General features: G+C 37.0%; 1 protein-coding gene across 3 annotated transcripts in view; it reads right to left on the reverse strand.

The window, feature by feature from the left end:
- Positions 1–16329, reverse strand: part of naaladl2 (N-acetylated alpha-linked acidic dipeptidase like 2) — a 399262-nt gene that overhangs the window by 380096 nt on the left and 2837 nt on the right. The window lies entirely within an intron of this gene.

Here is a 16329-nt window from a genome sequence, read left to right on the forward strand (position 1 = left end):
AATCTACCTGCAATGCATGTAGCTAGTGTCAGCGTAAAGTCCTGACCCAATGAAAATCATCATAACCTATTTATGTCACGTTAACGAAGAACAGCTGAAAAGTTACTGGGTTTATCAACTGCGGTAGCAATTTCGCTCCAACTCCTCCTCTTGTCATTTCTATATTCTTTGCATGTTGAATAAACATTAATGTTGTTTCCACATATCATCTCCAATGTCCGCTGGACTTCGGGTTGCCCCGTGTCAGCTGTTTGGGATTCCCCTCCCCTCCGTAATTTCCCCTCAGAAAACACGGAAGAGAATCCACGCTTTCTGATTGGCTACCTGTCACATTCAACAGGCTGCGTTAAGCTCCCAGTCGGGGAAAATCCCTGATTTGGATCGGAGCGGCAACGACGATCTACCGTAACACACCACACAATCTTAGAAAGACCAACGTTCTAAGATTGTCATAAGGGGAAAAATAGGAGCAAAAAATCATGTAGTGTGAACTATTGCATCATGTAGTTGATGTGGCCATCTTCTCTATTTAAATCGAATTATTACTGAAGGGCAACATAATATACAGACTTCATAATCTTTTGGGTGAAAGCAGTATTTACTTCCACTTTAGCTTTATGTTTAGTTTTTTTTTTTCAAGTGAGTTTTTTGTTAATGGAGACTGAGAATCCATTTTATTTTTGTTTTTGGTTGTTTTGTTTATTTTGTTTATCAGTTCAAGTGTTTAGTGTTTTGAAAATAAAGTGTATACATCTTTGACAAGAAATCACATGCATTATTACGTCATTTCCATTAAATCAGTGTAAAAAGGTCTTCAAACAATATTATCGTTTATCGCAATAATTTTTGAGACAATTAATCGTTGAGCAAAAACAGGCCTAGCCCTGACCCAACCAAATTATTTAAAGAAGTGTTCTCTTTGATTACTGATCCAATTTTATATATGATTAATCTCTAGTAAATGGATATGTACTGCCAAATATTTACAAAATATTTACCATCAGGAAGTCCACAAAGTACAATTTAAAAGCCTTCAGCTCATCCATTATCCTGCAGCAAGACTTTGGATGGAAATTCAAAAGAGAGATCATATTTCTCCTATTGTAGCTTCTCTTCACTGGCTCCCTGTTAAATCCAGGACAGAATTTAAGATTCTCCTTCTCACATCTAAAGCCCTTAATAATCAGCTCCATCATATATTAGAGATCTGATTGGATCCGATGTTCCTAACAGACATTTTGTTCTCAGACTGCAGTTCCACTGGTTCCTGGAGGAACTGCATCATATTCTACTGTGGGATCTTTCCTGTTCCAGTCTGTGAGGCAGACACCATCTACATTAAAGACCTGGCTTAAAACTTTTTACTTTGATTAAGCTTATATTTCAAAACAGAAGGATGTCAATTGGGAAGTCAATTCTTATGGGATTTTTTTTTCCATTATTTTCCTTTTTCTTGTGGATATGGTGGATATGGTCATAATTGTGTCTGTGTAACCAGTGTATTTAATAAAACAGAGTGTCTTTGACATCAATTTTCACTTCAACTTGGAAAGGTGGTTACCTCTTCTAAAACGAAAATATCTGAACAGTATCAGTTTTTAACACGGTTTCTATCTTCACTGTAAGCTGAATTAACAGAAATATGCAAATATATTCTCTGGGATGTTGTGTACCATTGTTTATCATATAAGTAATCATCATAAAAATGCTAAACTCTAAGGTGTAGTTTATATGAGAGGAAATTTGAATCCGTAAGTACACTGATGTACTGTATATGTAGATTTATGAATATTTGTGGATTAAACTCCTTCCTGCTCCTTTTAAACACATTTCAAAGATCATTTTATTGGCTTTTTTTCAGTCATGTCCATGACTGGAAGTGGATTCTTGGGAAAGGTACAATTAGTAAAGTGCATGACTGACAGAATATGCTATATTTGGAGATTAAAACTGTTTTTGCTCCCGTTTCAGCAATCATAATATCTCCCATATTGTCCTCTCACCCTCCTATCCCCAAAACTCTTCATCCCAGAGCAGTTGGTTGGCATCTGGTCACGTTATTGGAAACTAAGCGATTAGTGACAAATAGGTAAGAACACTGCATATGATAAATATGCTAAAAATTGTCACTGACTGAGTGATTAATTAAATAGTCTTTAAACTGGTGACAAGCAAACAAAAAAACTACAGACGACAAAAAACACAACCTAAAATTAGACCAAGAAGTTTTTAACCATAACTTTTGGCATGTAATAATTATAATTAGAGCAATTCTTCACATAGTTTGAGGAGAACAGCTGTGTAGTCTGAGGAAGAACCGGATCAATGAATGTGATTAAAAAAGCTTTTAATTTGCTTGAAGGTCTGCAGATTGGATTTAGAAGAAATGAAAAAGGTCCTGATGGATTCAGATTGAACCTGTTCTACATATGTGATGGAGCATTTAGATCACAGGAGCAGGAGATAAAACACAGTTGTCTTTATTACCAGTAAGCCTTCCTAAATTCCTAGAGCTGGTGCAAAAAGTTGTGATGAAGTGCAGTGTGACTGTCACTCTGTGGTGCTCTGAGCGGTGTGAGGGTCTGACCTAGTGCGGAAGAAATGGGGCGAGGCGCCTAGCTTGCTCATCAAACTTCCTACTATCCATTCAAATTGAGGGGAAATTAAAGATCTATCACAAGAATGAATCCAATCTGAAACCTCAACCATCCGAGGACGGTGCACAGTCCATGCAGATTTCATGATACACCTCAGTATGTCGGAACCTTTGGGTCTGACAGAGTGGATATCGCCAGTGTTTGTTTTTTATCTTCTGCTTCCAACAGATGATGGATAGATCAGATCTGGCCATCATTAGCGAGAGTGAGTCAAATCCTACCACAGTGACTATGACCAATCACAGACTGTCCTGTGGAAAGTAAATATGCCGGTGTCACATGACCAACTTCGCTCTTTAGAAATCTGTCTGGGCAGTGTAGAAGTGAGAAAGAATGGAAAAGTGTGAGACTCGTCTCAAGTGTGAGAAGTGGCAGTGCACACCACTAGATAACAGAGGTGCAGAAAAAAAAAAGATTCTATATAAAATTGCAGTTATTAGTCGTGGGAATTCTGAATCGATTCAAAATGCTCAAAAAACTATTTTAAAATGTCTTTAAGTTGAACGTCTTTGCCATTCCTATTTGTGAGAATGCTGCATATCACATTTTATGTACAAACCTATTTTTGTTTAACTATAAATTAATGGAATTTGATACAGTATAAAACCTTATACAATTGTTTTAAATAAATGGTTGATTTGTTGATACTGTCTTGTCCTTTTGTCAGTCACATCATTTAACAGAGTCTCCAGAATAGAAAAATCTCTGAATAGAATTTTTTTTTTCCGAATCTGAATCGAGTCGTGACTCTAAAAATTTTAATTAAAAGACTGAAAGATTCACATCTATACTCGATAAATATAAATCTTCAGCAAAGTTAATTCTCTCACTGACAAGAAAATACTCAATAGTATCTGATGAGTAGAAAAGTCAGAGTAAAAGTGACACCTTGTGATTTGATTGGTTACCTTATGTGGCATTACTCTAAACCAATACTCTGACATGTTTTTATTAAAACACAAAAAGAACTTAAAACATGTCAACTACCAAACAAAGTATAAATGGAAAAGGTTGCCTTTCATTTAACTTTCGTTCTTTGGTAATTGCTTTCAGACATGAGGGAAATGAAGAATGAGTGACGCTTGCTGAACACAAAAGACCTTTTCCTTGTGCAAATGATCCATGTGGGCTTTGCCCTCACTTTGTACTTTCATTCAGTCAACACGGTCACAAAACTCATAAATATATTTTACCAATCCCCATTAGTGACGTATTGCACAAAACCTTTTGAATTACAATTTCAAATGATCTCCCCATCTCTTTCATAGGCCTACAATGTGAATGATATATTCTGTGCAGGACAATATATATATTTTTGCCATCACACAATCTAGCCCCGCTGCCTCGTGGAACTTCAATTTGGATGGTCCAGGGAATGTGTTAAGAGGCCATGTAAAGAGAGATGGGAAGGATAAATGGATGGCTACTGTCATTCTAAAGGCAGATTTCTCATTATGGACCAGTTAAATCAAACCAAGATGACAATTTAAGACTGATTAGGGCAACACATTAGAGCAGGAGGGAGATTTTGAAAGGGATCCCAATCATAAAAATGTAAGAGATGATAGATTAGCTACCATCAGGATAAATACAACCACTTCATGATAATGGGTTGTGAAGTGTCGTACCTTTAAACAAAATTATTTCAACTGATATTTCATTTAAAAAAAAGACTTTATGGATCATAGTCATTCAGATTGTTTGCTGTCAAGACAATAAATGTAAAAGCTTCCTCCCTAAGTGATGAGAGATTGGACAATTTGGCAAAGTTTCTGAGATAGAAATCAATGTTGCATTATTTATTTTTTATTTTTTACAAGGCGTGCCACAGTTCAGGGCTGCAGACATATTTCTGCATTTAGACTGTTACATTTCTGTAAAGATTAGTGTTGCAGGTTGCAGACTGTAAAAGGACCTCAACAATTTTGTACATCTGTGAACCATAAGTACTCAATCAGCTATAGTCAGAAACATGTATCCACTACATGACTTTTTTTTCTTTACCGACATTAAATCACAGTAAAAATTCACACCTTTGCAGCTCTGCCATTATTAATTTCAGTTAAATTTGGATCAGGTCATTGTGATGGCCACCCCTTTTGCCTTTATTTGTTGTAATTAAGCCACTTTGTAACAAATTTGGGAGTATGCTCATAATTTACTGTCCATTTGGAGTCTTAGTTGTACCCAAGCTTTAATGTAGTGGCTGAAGTCTTAAAATGTTACATTAAAATTTCCACATAAATTTCTTTCCTCATGATGCCATCTGTTTTGGAAATGGCACCAATCCCTCATGTCTCAAGAGATTCACCCAACATGATGTTGCCAACCCCGTATTTCACAGCTGGGATAGAGTTGTTGTTGCAGGATATAATTCTGATCAACTTACTTTCATTAATATTTGTTTCCTTTATTTGAATGATTTGTATTTGCATGTTTTCTTAAGTCGGTTTAAAATGTGTCACTAAGTTTTTTTTTTTTTTAAATAGGATAAGTACACTGACATTACCTGAATCGTCCATTAGGGGGACTCACAAACTGTTCCCTCACTTGAGTAAATGCAGGACAAAAAATTTGGTTTTATGTGATAATTTTTTTTACCGTCTCCTTTTTTAAGGCAATTTATGGGATAAAATGTTGAAGAGAACGGCATATTTAAGTTTCTAACCCAGTATGTATGTGTACGGGTCACATACATACTGGTTTGTATGTATGTGACATACATACACCACAGATTTGTGTTTGGTGCTTTGGACTTACTTGTGAAGTATTAAGCTAACAAGTTTGCCAGTATTGCTAGCCATTTCTCCTGCTGAACAAAGATGCAATGAATCAGTGTCTCCATTTAACTCAGATGTGGTGAATTAACCAAATAGAGACTTACAAAGTCATTATATCTGGGCTTTCTTGATTTAAATGTAAGGTAATCCTATATTTTAAAAGTTTGAATCTGTAGAAGGCAATAAAAACTATCCATTATTCTGGCATTTAGCAAATTGAGATAATTTTGGTAATCCAATCTAGTCAAATTTATTGTCTGACAGTAAGAATAATAAATGGTTTTTTTTGTTTGTTTTTTTAACACAGTGCTAGTTAACATCAGGTGTCAGTTGTATGTTGTCACTTGGCTTGGCATATAAAGTCTACTGTTCATGCTGCACTCATCTGGATAACCTTGGTTTTACAGCTGAAATGTTATACCACACATAAATATTCATTCATTTCCTGTGTTTTACAATCCCAGCAAGACAGAATAAAGATGGAATAAATCAAGCAAATCCTGTCTCTTTAGAGGATGTGCTATGACAGTGCATGCCAAGAACATTGTTAAATGTTGTGCAGAAAGCACCAGACTGTGTCAGAACAACCACAAAACAACCCCAAGCTTCCCTGCACATCCAATTCTCTTGGATATGAACAAGACTGACACACTGAGAAAAAAGATGGGGCAAAACACATTTAAGGGTGTGTTATTATTTACCAGTTTCTCTTTTAAATATTACTTGGGTGAATGTACATATATTTGAGCCATTTGTTGGCCAATCATTAAACCCTGCTGAAATGCCACCAATATCACCCATTAAGAGCCATAATTTAAATGGAATTCATAAGTGTACAAACGTTCAAATGGTAGATTTTAAATGAACACAATTTGGTGTTGACAGAATAAATAAGGCACACTGATTAATAAGTAAAGCAGTGAACATTTTACAAAAGATATACATTGTAGGACAGTATATGAAGAATGTAGTCTAGAGTCTAAGCAATGATATAAATGGAAAAGCAATAAATGTGTCAGCATCTTTCAACATAGGAGGGAAAGATGGAAAATAGTTTCTGTGGGGGAGAACAACAACAACACAATAACAGGAATTCAAACATGTAAATGCTTGTTTGTTGTGTGTGCCAGATATGTTCAAGGCAGCAGCATGCTGTTCAGGCAAGTAAAACATTTTTTATAAACCTCTCACTACCTTGTCTCCCTTCAACTTAGAAATGCTCCAGAGCAAAGTAAACAGCACTAAATACAGGCTTAAAAGTGGTCAGAATGCCTAAAAGGAGGAATGAGTGAATATTTCTACCAAAAAGAGAAGAAAACCCCTGAAGACAAATGGGAGCTCATATCAAAAATAGAACTCTTGAGGGAATAAAGTGATGCTTTAGTATTTTGGTTTCAAAAAGCTTAACACCAGCCTTGGAGAAAATGGCTATTGGTTATAATCTGTTTAATCTTACTCTAGAGACAATGTCCTTATCTCTACCTACATTATTGATCATTTGTGTGTATCCAGGGCCCCAGAGCAAGTAAACCTTGTCGCACAGTATGCCTCTTAGCAACAGTCCTCTTGCTGACTTATAATCCCTTTTATTTTAAAAGTTATTATAGAACTTCTTGTTAGCTGAATGTGGTAGAAAAACATGCTACGCAGGAAGCTATATAGGTTGCTACTGCCATTTTCTTGAAATTTTATTTCCACTTGAAGATGCATATGTGGGATGTGGGAACCTTCATAGAGCATTTAAAACCAAAGACAATATGTTTTTAATTCTATGGAAGGATGATAAGATACCCACAGCTGTAGGGTCATTAGCCTTGATTCATATAACCAACTAATCAAAGCTTTGAGGTGTGAATTTGTACGGTGTTTAAATGAAATGAATTAACAATGCGACAACCTCAACCACACATTGGTAAAATCAGTCCACACACTCACCTCATTAGTTTATGTTTCCCCCATTGTGTAAGTGGTTTGGCCTTATAACAGTATAAGTTACTCCTCTATGGCTTTGTGTTAGGTCAGTTTTTGAGTAATGCTGCATCTCATTTATCTTGGAAGTCTGAACCAAGAGCTGGATTTGACGACACATCCGAGGTAACAGCGTTCCAGTTAAAATAGTCCGAGAAGTCTGGATTTCAACATGGTGAAGCCTAGGTAGCCATTGTTCACAGTACCTCTTAAGAACATCATTTAAAGTTGTACTTTCCATATGCAAATACCATTTTCAATTTGTTCACTTTAGAGTTTAATTGTTAGCCCTCCAATTAACAGCATTAGCAAATGTTTATATTATTAAGTAGCACTGAATCTGTCAGTAATGTCATCTAATCTTAGCTCGTTGTTGCCGCTCACTTTGAATGGAAATGTGTATCTAAAGACTGGAGATTTGTGGCTGTGGAGATTTATCACCATCATCAAATGTCATATATTTCTCAGTGTTCAATAACACTATCCATCCCTTATGAGAAGAATTAGATATTGTGGGTGTTTTAATAACAAAGTGAGTCTATAATTGTATCTTTGTTCATGCATTGAGTGGGTCCATAGTGTTTTATTCCCCGTATTTCCTTTTTATTTCTGTTCATAATTGGTGCCCTATTCCTCAGTAGAATTTACATATTACATCCGAGTTGTTAATTGAACAATATTAAAATCCATGCCTTATAAAAAACAATGAATTACATTTGAAAACATTCTTTACTGAACACTTTATTGAGCTTGGATCAGATTTTATTCACAAAGTAAGGATGGCATCAGTATGGACTTTTGTGGAAAAAGGACGAGTCATACAGTAGACCCCCGGATATTTATGGTTGAGTGTTTGTGGATTTCTTTTGTGAAAACTGTTTTCAAATTATTTTCAAATACATTTTCTAAAAAAGTTTTCTAAAACCAGAAAATCCCTTGAAATAAATGCTATAGCGTCAGTATCATCCCACTGTTACATGAGATGAGTGAGTCATGATCTATTTGCAAAATGAGATTGTAAAAAGATCACTATTGAGAGTCCATTTCAATTGTTTTGTCTTGCAATTTGCCACTGTAAGCTACATTGATAGAGGGGAAGCCAGTTCTCCAAAAGAAGGTGCTTTGCTTTCTTTAGATGGAAATCCAATGTTGATATATCTTTCAAATACCTCAAAATAAAATCAGGGAACATTGAAAAAGATAATATTCTTTTACTGAACACACATGAGAATGGCTTAAGAACAATGTTAAGTGGTGACAGTTAAGCATTTTCATTTGAAACCCACCACAAAACTCCATGTTAATCTTGGCTGGATATCTGGGTGAGTGAGGAGCTGTACAGTTCAGGTAATTGGAAACAGGGGAGAGGATGGATTAATCGGAAGCAGCCTGCCAGCCGCACTTATGGAGAACCATGGGGAGAAGAAGGAAAGCAAAAAAGGACAGCAGAAAAGGGGACAAGACACAGCAAGACTAAGAGATACTGACAGTCACTTTCAACACCAATGACTTAGAAGTTGTGTCTTCCAAAAAAGTTTACTTGCTGCTTCATTTGCCGTTTATCTGTGGGTTTTTGTAACAGCTAATCCCCTAACCCTAACCCTACATAACTACACACTCAGATGCAATGTTTCCATCCATCTAAACTCACTTAGAGACCATTCACACAGAGACCAATACCGTAGCTGAGAAGCTAGTGCCTATCCCCAACAGTCATTGGATGGGAGGCATCCAATGACTGCTGGCTACCAGTCTTTGGATGGAAGGCATGGTACACCGAGGATGGGGAGCCAGTTTGCCAAAGGGCAACACAAACATACTAAACAAATAACCATGCAATAATTAGCCCTACAGTCAAGATTTTGGACTTTGGAGGAAACTAGAGTACCTGGATTTACCACCCACATAAATGGGGATAACATGCAAACTCAATACCACAAGACACCAGGCTGGGATTCAGTTTTGTGAAATTCCTGCAACCACCATCTGTCTTTGTCGTAAGGAAATGTGCTTTTGAAAAAAGGTCTATATCAAAAACAATTAATTAGGTAGGAAGTTGCTCTGCTACCCATCTACTCAGTTACAAATCAAATTCAATGGCTTTAAAAATAGGAAGATTTATATGTAAGGGTAGTTATGGGTAATTATTTGGATAATGCCCGTTGTTACTTTAAAGTGCAAGATCATTGTCACTCTTTTGTAATGGAGATCATCTATTTCAGTCTGAACACAAGGTGAATACAAATAGCGTTATTTCATCAACAATACAAATTACCACCCAGTGAGACAGTAATTGGTTGTAATGAATGTGCATCAGCAAATTTACATAGTCATAATAAATGCTACAGTAAACACAGCTGTGAACAAATAAAGTAGATTCAGCAACCTCTGTGTTTAACCAACATACCATCAGTGTCAGCATGTCATCACAGAATGAAATGGGAGACTTGTTAGAGATGACAGAAAGGCAAAAGTAGCTCAAATAATGACTTGTTGCAACCAACATAGCTGGTTAATCTCTGAATGAACAACATGTCAAGTGTCAGTGTTGTAAAGACCACCTAACCTGACACTAAGTGAAGACCAAGACTGAACCAATGAGATGGATATGTTGCTGCAAATGCTTAAAGAAAATCAAGAAAAAAACAGTTTTTTCTTTGTTTTTCTTTGTTTTTCTTTAGTTTGTTAGGTTCACTATTACATTAACATTTATTTAACCAGGATGAAAAAAACCCGCTGAGAATAAAAACTGGACAATGGTAAGTGGAAGCATTTAGGCTTGCCTGAAACATACCTACACTACATGTCACTTGTTCAATGAATCAGACGGACAGATAGTAATTTAAACACACAAGCCAGACAATTCTGCAAAGTGCATACATTCAGCATTGGCTGAGTAAGTTAACAGTGACAGCAACATGGTGGAGGCACTGGACTTACCTCAGTGTTTTTTTTCTCTTGAGTTTTATATTCAAAGAATGTCTAAATATTTGTCCTGAAAATGTTTATCCCTCTTGTTTTCTCATCACTCATCTTCTAACTCTATGCACAAAGTGACACAGGTGGCAGTATTGAAATTATTGAGAACAAAAAACTTGAATTTCATTTAAGGAATATGTCATTAAGTTGTAGTTGTTTGTGGTCTCAAAATGATCTTGGGACCAAGTACCAGAGCACACTACTACAATGTTTCTGGATACAAAACATGTATTTGGCAGCATGGAACCTAGTAAATTCTAAATCACCTGTTCTTGCTTTTCCTAGTCCTGAAAACCCAAAAGCACTTCACACTGCAGCTGTGGCTGCTACTGCAGTACGCTGGGGTTCACTAACAGAGACGAGGCTGCAATGCCTCCTCTGACGACCACCAGAAGACCAGGCTGGTGAGGAGTTTTGCCCAAGGACACAACAACAGAGAAAAGACGTGGAGATTGGACCAACAACCGACCGGTTAGAGAACAAACTCCTACCACTGCTGCTCCTCATGAGAAAGTGGCTAGTAAATGTATGCAGTAGAAGTGCAGCGCAAATGCACACAATGACCTAGTACTCTGCAACACCGAACTGTCATCCCAACACACACATACACACATAGAGGTAGATGAGATCGGTGGACAAGATCGTGTTTACATCTAAGTATCGACCATTCGCCCAAACAATAAATGAAATAGGGTTTGTTGATTTATCAGCCCGCCGATATTTGATCGGCCTGCTGACTTATCAATGCACTCCCGTCTTAAATTCTGACTAAGTATTATGATCGCTGTGCTTTGACATTTCAGGGCATAATTTTTATTTCTACTAATGTTCCTGAACCCAAGTAGTGATTTGAGCCACTTCAGTTGAAATCATTACATAAAGAACATGGCTTTCATTCTTTTTTCTCTTACGTGCTTAATGTTGCTTACAGGTCCTCTGCTACTTTAAATTAGAATATGTTATTTATAATATATATATATACCGATATGTGTTGGTAATTATTCAAAAAGTGTCAACTCTACCTTGGACTCTCTTGGACTGTGGAACCGTCAGCCAATTAACCTTTTTCAAACTGTTCATTTTTTTTATCATACCATAAATTTAACACAATGTCAGCTGCTTCACATACAATGTATAGTCTTGTAGATTATAAAGAAATGAATGTGAACATTAACAAAGTAGACTTGGCCTTAAAATGAGAACAACTTTTTGGACCTGTCACTGTATGGTACCAGCAGGGCCAACCAGCGAGGTGTATGGGAGAATGGCTTGACACTCCCATCTGACACAAGTCTAATGGGCCAGCAGGGTCATGCTGTTTAAAAGCAGTTAGCTAGCTGAGTGACAGCACTGTACCAGGCCAGAGGCTCAGCTGTCATGGATCGCAGGTGTGCAACTGAGTTATGGGTTGTTGTACGAAGCGATAAGGTCGACGAGACCGGGGAGAAGAGAGGAAAAAAAGATAGAAATAGACCACAGAGAGGAAATGCTGTCAACAGGGATGAAGCCTGAATATGGGTTTAGCATGCAGCTGGTGAGCAAATGCTACACAATCATCACCATCAACATTTGGCTGCATGGAAGAGTTTGTCCTGTTCTACTGACAAAGATCTTTAAAAACGAAGTCAAGAAAAAAAAAGTGTAAAATACTTCATAAATGCCGATTGGAGGTGCATTCACACTAGCGCTGTTTAGTTTGATTTAATGAAACTAGTATGCTTTCCTAGAAAGTCTGGTTTGTTTGAGGAGGCGTGAATGTGCAATCAAACTCTGAGGTGGAATTCTGGTCCACCTAAAAACCTAAGAAGAAGAAGACACTGACCCATTCACTTCAATCGAATACATCTCTATTCGATTGAAGTGAATTCTGGCACAGTTCAAATGTAGAGACTGCTCCAACAGCAGGAAGTAGACTATAGTGCAGGGCATTCTGGGTAAATATGACCAAAATAAAAGCTCAGGTCAAGAGCTAGTGGGAAAAATGGCTGTGATCTTATATTAAACACAAAAGAGAAATTCTACAACCACTAAAATCTGACACTACTCCATTGTGAAAACTGACTTTTTGTTTCAGTGTCTTCTTCCTCAGTGTCTTCCTGTCATTTTCTTTAGTTGTTCTTGGTGCAGCAAGCAGAGGGGAAATGTCCAAGCAGGGTCCTAAGTTGTGAATTGGCTTTAGCTATATATTCTTTGTATAACACATCAGTTACAGACTCATTTCATTCTATGTTTGTATACATTGTACCGCCACAAATAAATTAATAAATGAATGAAATATGACAAAGGTTGCCATTTTAGTCCCAAATCGAGCAGAGTCTACTGGACTATCAACTTGTCAACTTTAGTTTTTGAGTGAAACAAGAGAAAGGGGTACATGACCTCTGTCAGCCCACACACTGTTGACAGAGGTCAGCAGTGTGTGGGCATTTGTTATGTGCAAGGCTCACCCCTGACCTCTTCATGGAGAGATTACTATACGGATAATGCAAAGCTTGTTAATTATGACAATAAATAATTCTTTCTTCAATGTTCAGTCTGTGAATGATCAAGCCTAAGTAATATCTGAAAGGTATAAGCTAATGTGAGTATTAATGTCAACTACATCTCCCAGGACTATATTTCCTATGACTGTTAGATCCATTTCAATATAAAAAGTATTTTCATTTTGGGTTTTATATAGAGTCCCTCTACAACATACTGAAAAACACTCTACAACCAGAAAAAAGGCCATGAAGGCTTATGTGTGCAGCCTAAGTGGTGCACTGGAGCAAGTAATAGGAGACAGTGATTGGAGAAATGGATGACTCCTCAAGTCACCTTGAGTGAATGGAGCTCATCATTCACATGCCAAACACACACATAGACAAAATTTGCAACAAAGCGCAACTGACCAAGGTCTTTGTCAACGCCAAGGGCTTTCATTACTCACATCTTCAACCAAATCTGCCATTACCACAGCTAAAGATGACAATCCTGGCAAAGATGTCATATCTGAAACATCGGCCACTTCCTGGTTTGTTGTGATTTATATATGATCCTTATTTTTTCAGGCCATTTACTGCTGGAGTTGGCATCTAAAAAGGGAAAGATCTCCTAACATTCTTCAGAGCATGATTCTGAGATTTTTCTGATTTGATATTTTGGTTTTAGGTCAAGTGTGTATACTCTGGATCCACTACTTCCATATGTGGGATGGACACAAAAGGTGAAAATACCTCTGTTCAAATGTAAAGTTTTACACAATGTATTAAATGTTTGTTTCCACCCAATTGCCATGTGAATTTTAAGAGAAATTTTGAAATGTGCCAAAAAACAAAAGAGGAAGGTGTGAATTAGGTGTGTTTTATTATACTGGCTTGGAATGAATAAACCAGGCCTTATGTAAAGTGTTGGCATTATGCATGGCTGTAATCAACAAGATGCAGAGGTTGCAAAACTTGTATGGACCACACATCTCAGAAAAATGTTGTGAGTCCTCCTCCCTGCACTTTGGACCTCGAAATTTTGACCTGATGATGTACCGGACCTGATGGTGTTCCACGGGTTTCTATACAGGGAAAGTTTTGCAACTTCCTGAGCTGTCTGAGATAGGTGCAACTGGCAACACTGTTTTCCACCTTGCTTAGAGAGTAACTTCAAGATTTTCTTTGACAACTGCTTCACAAGTCTCTCTCATAGAAACACATGGAATTCATTGTACTGGGACTGATCATAGCAACAGACTAAGGTGTCAACTTAATTTCTGAAGGTGATGTTGAAGAGAACTTTTTAACAGTTCTTTTTAACAGAAGACATCCGTTGCTGGAAAAGAAAGCACCTTTATGCAGTGGGGTGATATGGTAACCAGTCAGTCAGTCTTCTCAGTAATTACACTGTAGCACTGAAGTTGATTTGTCCCCTGTCCTGCTGTGGTCAGAGAACACAATAAAACCATGGGTGGAGTGGATCTGCTTGACTCGCTCTATGCACCGTATCGGTACTGGGTGAAAAGAAAGGGAGATTCAAAGTGCCAGAATGTAAAAGAACACATAAAGCAGAGTGTCAAAAAAGTGTTCTCCACCTTTGCTTCACATCCACCAGTAACTGCTTCGTGAGGTTTCATGTAGAATAATACAGAATAATGCAGACTACTAGAGAAAAACACCAATCCAATCAGCGCTCCATAAAAACACACACTCTGGAACATAAATGTACACAAAACCAAATTTCTGACTCCATGATTGAGAATCAACTTCTGACTGCTGTCTGTTGAAAACAAACTTGTCAAAATTATTGTTGTTGAAGTAAAATATTGTCTAATGTATTTATTGCCTGTTTGTTTCTCATTCTAGTTATATCAAGGGTTAAATATTTTTTTCTCTTTTAAAATTAAAATTGACGTCATATCAGATTATCAAAAATCCAAGTATGTGCACATCTCCAATATCCTCCACCGACAATATGGACATACACATTGTCTTCCACTTCCTCAAGAAATCCATAGTGTATCCAGCTGCATAATGTCTTGTCGGGGTAAGAGGTGCTCTCCTTTGCCCACTCTTTTTGTCGTGAAAATCTTATCCACTGTGTTGAGAGATCAACTGATGAGATCTGTCATTTGCAGTTCAGAAATATCCCAAAAGGAATATCCACATAAAAGCAAACGCAGGCCAGACAATTCTTGTAAATAAATTAGACATTTTAGAGACACTTTGATTTGTAATTTCCTTAAATTTTTCCTAAAATAGTCAGGGTAGCTATTTTGGGATTAGCGCTCTGGTTTTGGGAGCAGAGATTTTCAAGTAAAATTCAGTTTGATGGAAGCAGCTCTCTCGCAAAACAACTAATATAGCACATTACTGACTGCTCCCAGATAGAAGGCAAAGAGAAATATTTGGCAGAATAATTTATGTCATTGAACAAGAAAAACTTAAATCAGGCAGAATCAATATCAGAAGATCAGAGCTTTACAAAACCTGTTTATGTGAGTTTATCTGCACTAAACAACCTAGGAAATGTTATTTTTTCAAGATGGCTGCTCCCTTTAAAAATAAATAAATAAATAAGGACACTTATCATTTCAACACCTCCTTACAAAAATACATCACGGGTTTCAGACCGCATGTTAGAGCTCTGCTGATCAGGACCGATGCTGTGTGGGCTGTAGCGCCAAGGTTTCTTGGTGATATATTCACTTTAAAAATACCATCAAGCTTTTTCTTTCTAATGATGAATTCATTTTCCCGTTTTATCCTCTGTACATGTCCTGATATGTCTCTGGTGTCTTGAAATTTTATTATGTGAGAAAAACATCAGTGTTTAAAGAAGGCTTTAAATGGCTGTTTCTGGCATTAAATCCATCTAATTATGTCAAAACAGTGATTCCTGCCTGCAGTACAGGGCTGCTTAGTGACGATAAATCAAGACCTCATATCTGGATCCATAAGTTTAAATGAGGTGAATATTATTATGACATCTACTGTAAATTATAAGGCACAGTATTGCAATTATGTTATGCAAGTTGACAGTCTCCCAAGTATGCATCCAAGCAATTGAGAGTTGTAATATTTTGGTACCGTTTGATTGTTCTGATTATTTTTTTCTCTTTAGAACTTTCAATGTATGAGTTAAGTGGAGAAAATATTTAAGTCAGTAGTTGAAAAGTGGACCAAGTAGAATACATTAGTTTGGATGTGCAGTAGAGGTCTTGCAGGTGAAGACTTTACATCTTATTGTAGCTAGCATCTCTGTAACATGTGCGCTGATCTATCTGGCAGTGCATTGTCCATCATAGTTCTGGTTTACATTAGGCTGAATTCATGCCTAATGTATGAATTCAGCCTAATGTGGCCTTTTTGCATCCACACAAAAAGGCCATATATTTTTGTGTGGATGCAAGCTGCAACAGTGATACACATTTCAGAAAGGGTCGTGAAATAAAAAGAAATGTGGCCCTGTGGTAAACT

This window comes from Xiphophorus maculatus, chromosome 9, assembly GCF_002775205.1.
Source record: "Xiphophorus maculatus strain JP 163 A chromosome 9, X_maculatus-5.0-male, whole genome shotgun sequence".
In the NCBI taxonomy this organism is placed as follows: domain Eukaryota; kingdom Metazoa; phylum Chordata; class Actinopteri; order Cyprinodontiformes; family Poeciliidae; genus Xiphophorus; species Xiphophorus maculatus.